This window comes from Bubalus kerabau, chromosome 14, assembly GCF_029407905.1.
Source record: "Bubalus kerabau isolate K-KA32 ecotype Philippines breed swamp buffalo chromosome 14, PCC_UOA_SB_1v2, whole genome shotgun sequence".
In the NCBI taxonomy this organism is placed as follows: domain Eukaryota; kingdom Metazoa; phylum Chordata; class Mammalia; order Artiodactyla; family Bovidae; genus Bubalus; species Bubalus kerabau.
In genome coordinates, this window is record NC_073637.1 from 55646795 (window position 1) to 55651016 (window position 4222).

Genomic DNA, 4222 nt, shown 5'->3' on the forward strand with positions numbered 1-4222 from the left:
ATATAAAGTCTCTCACTGTTTCCATTGTTTCCCCATCTATTTGCCATGTAGTGATGGGACCAAGTGCCATGATCTTTGTTTTTATAAAGTTAAGCTTTAAGCCAACATTTTCACTCCCCTCTTTCACTTTCATGAAGAGGCTCTTTAGTTCTTCTTCACTTTCTGCCATAAGGGTGGTGTCATCTACATATCTGAGGTTATTTACATTTCACCTGGCAAACTTGATTCCAGCTTGTGCTTCATCCAGTCCAGCATTTCTCATGATGTCCTCTGCATATAAGTTAAATAAACATGGTGACAATATACAGCCTTGACAAACTCCTTTTCCTATTTGGAACCAGTCTGTTGTTCCATGTCCAGTTCTAACTGTTGCTTCTTGACCTGCATACAGATTTTTCAGGAGGCAGGTCAGATGGTCTGATATTCCCATCTCTTTAAGAATTTTCCACAGTTTGTTGTGATCCACATTATCAAAGGCTTGGGCATAGTCAATAAAGCAGAAGTAGATGTTTTTCAGGAACTCTCTTGCCTTTTCAATGATCCAACAGATGCTGGCAATTTGATCTCTGGTTCCTCAGCCTTTTCTAAATCCAGCTTGAACATCTGGAAGTTCACAGTTCATGTACTCTTGAAGCCTGGCTTGGAGAATTTTGAGCATTACTTTGCTAGTGTGTGAGATGAGTGCAATTGTGCTCTAGTTTGAGCATTCTTTGGCATTGTCTTTCTTTGGGATTAGAATGAAAACTTAAATGTGGTCCACTGGAGAAGGGAATGGCAAACCACTTCAGTATTCTTGCCTTGAGAGCCCCATTAACAGTATGAAAAAGCAAAAAGATAGGAATACTAAAAGATGAACTCCCCAGGTCGGTAGGTACCCAATATGCTACCGGAGATCAGTGAAGAAATAACTCCAGAAAGAATAAAGAGACAGATCTAAAGCAAAAACAACACCCGTTGTGGATGTGACTGGTGATGGAAGTAAAATCTGATGCTGCAAAGAGCAATATTGCATAGGAACCTGGAATGTTAGGTCCATGAATCAAAGCAAATTGGAAATGGTCAAACAGGAGATAGCAAGAGTAAAAGTCGACATTTTAGGATCAGTTACCTAAAAGGGACTGGAAAGGTTGAATTTAACTCAGATGACCATTGTATGTACTAATGTAGGCAAGAATTCCTTAGAAGAAACAGAGTAGCCATCATAGCCAACAAGAGAGTCCGAAATGCAGTACTTGGATGCAATCTCAAAAATGACAGAATGTTCTCTGTTCATTTCCAAGGCAAACCATACAATATCACAGTAAACCAAGTCTATTCCCTGACCAGTAATGCTGAAGAAGCTGAATTTGAATGGTTCTATGAAGACATTCAAGACCTTCTATAACTAACACCAAAAAAGATGTACTTTTCATTATAGGGGACAGGAATGCAAAAGTAAGAAGTCAAGAAACACCTGGAGTAACAGGCAAATTTCACCTTGGAGTATGGAATGAAGCAGGGCAAAGGCTAACAGAGCTTTGCCAAGAGAACACACTGGTCATAGCAAACACCCTCTTCCAACAACAGAAGAGAAGACTCTACACATGGACATCACCAGATGGTCAATGCAGAAATCAGATTGATTATAGTCTTTGCAGCCAAAGATGGAGAATCTCTATACAGTCAGCAAAAACCAGACCTGGAGCTGACTGTTGCCCAGATCATGAACTCCTTACTGCCAAATTCAGACTGAAATTGAAGAAAGTAAGGAAAACCACTAGACCATTCAGTTAGGGAGTTTAGTCTCTATTATATCCCAATTTCAGAGAAGGCAAGGGCACCCCACTCCAGTATTCTTGCCTGGAAAATCCCATGGACGGAGGAGCCTGGAAGGCTGCAGTTCATGGGGTTGCTGAGGGTCGGACATGACAGAGCGACTTCACTTTCACTTTTCACATTCATGCATTGGAGAAGAAAATGGCAACCTTCGCTAGTGTTCTTGCCTGGAGAATCCCAGGGACGGGGGAGCCTGGTGGGCCGCCGTCTATGGGGTCGCACAGAGTCGGATACGACTGAAGTGACTTAGCAGCATATCCCAATTTAACTAACTAGTCTTGTCCTTCCAGAAGCTGGATAAAAACTTATAAAATGTTTATAGACTACTGAAGCCTTGACTAAGTCATACACTTATTACAGCTACAGGGTTAAATATGTCATATTTGCTAGAGATGATTATTAAAACTTCATATTTAAGATATGTGGACACTGGTTTGACAAATGTATTCTTCTCCAATTTAGTGTGAAACAAGTATAAAAAAACTGCAGTCATGTGAGATAGTCCACCATATTCATTTACAGTTTTGTCTCACTGCTATGTTAATATTTCCATTCTCCATGATTATACATTTCAGAGAGATCAAGACATTCCACAGGACCACCTAGACATCCCACAGAACCTCAAACGGGTCCATCACATCAATGACATCATGCTGATTGGACATTATGAGCAAGAAACATGACAGACCTTTAAACACATATTCTCCAGTTGGTGAGACATGTAATCTATGAAGATTCACAGATAATGGAAAAGTTCATGGACCTAAACCTTTTCAATTTAGGACTACTGATCTGCCCTATTTCCTAGGTGGCACAGAATTCAATGTTGTGCAGGGCCAGGTTTAAGATGAAGCTTCATAGTAGACTGAAACAGTGCCAGCAACCCTGATCCTCGGCCATGTGTTTTGGCAGATCTATGGTGTTGGAGGTTTCAGTGGTTGGAAACAATACAATATGGAGTTTAGAGTTAGTCCTAGAGGTTGAGTCTAAATGCAAGGCCTCTGGGATACTGGAACAAGATCATTCATCACAGAAGAGTATTACACAGTTTGTAAAGTAGCTCTTGTCAGATATTGAGCTCTTCTGGAATATATAAAACTCTTGACCATGGGAGATCAAATAGTGTTGTTTCTGAAATTACCTGTTTTGGGGTGGATTCGGTTAATCTGCCAAATTGTAAAGTAAGATGAACCTGGAAGTAGTCCATTATATCACTAAAATGGCACATTAATCCCAAGGAGGACCAAAGTGAACAAATTAGCTTCATGAATATACAGCCCAGACAACTCTGTCACCCACCATAAGTGCAGCAATATCCCTCCCTCGGCTTAGAGCTGTAGCTGTTGGGAAAGAGGGTAGGGTATACAACCAGCTGAAAGAGGAAGGAATTATCTGACTTTTGATTATGTTCTGGTCACACTACACCCTCATACAAGCTGAAAAATGACCAATGATTTCATTATAGGTACATTCAGACATTTTCTTAAAAGAGAATGGAGAGGGAATATCTGAATGAGAAGAGTTATAAGAAGTCCATTTGATCATTCACATTGTTTGAAAAGAAAGTGGCCCAAAGTGAGAATATATAAATTCTTAGGTATTGACTAGTGTCCTGGGCTTTTGGTTCGGAGTTTGTAAAAAAAAGTATTGAAGATCAGAGAAAAGCCAATCATGGTAGAAAAATCACAGGGATGGATTGATGACAACTACAACGAAATGTTATGATTATTTTATCACACATTAATACCCACCAAGAAGCATTCACCAATGAAGAAGCATTGAATATGCCATAAACAAATGATTTAATCAGTTAACAGCAGTCACTTAATCATTGCCTATTCTGGAATGGGACTGATGGGCACACACAAAAAAAGTGACCATAATGACAATGATGGAAGCTATGCATAAGTCTAAAAGGATAGATTCTTACTTTCCAAGGCCAATTCTGATACTGCTGCCTATGAATGTCTAACTTCATAGCAGAGATGGTGATGGAATGGGCTTTGGATATACTCCTTGTATCACATAACTTATCATCCAGATACAGCCTGTTTCACAGAATGCTGGAATTTTTTGTAAAGGCACACCTGGAGCTCCCTCTCAGAGGCAGTTCTTCCCAGTGAAGTATATGCATTAAATTAGAGACTTCCATATGGGTTTGTGACCCTAAAACAAAGAATATGTGAATCTGAGAATCAACGGGTAAAACAGTGGAGTTCTTACTATCATACCAAATGGTCCACTGGGATCTGGGTGTATCTGTCCATTAAAATCAGCGCTCTGTGGATTTGTTAGTCCTACTCCACAAATCAGGTACTGACTTGCGTCAGGTCAGCTAATGTGAAAAGCTAGTGGAGCTGATGGAATTCCAGCTGAGCCTTTTCAGTTCTAAAAGATGAGGCTGTTA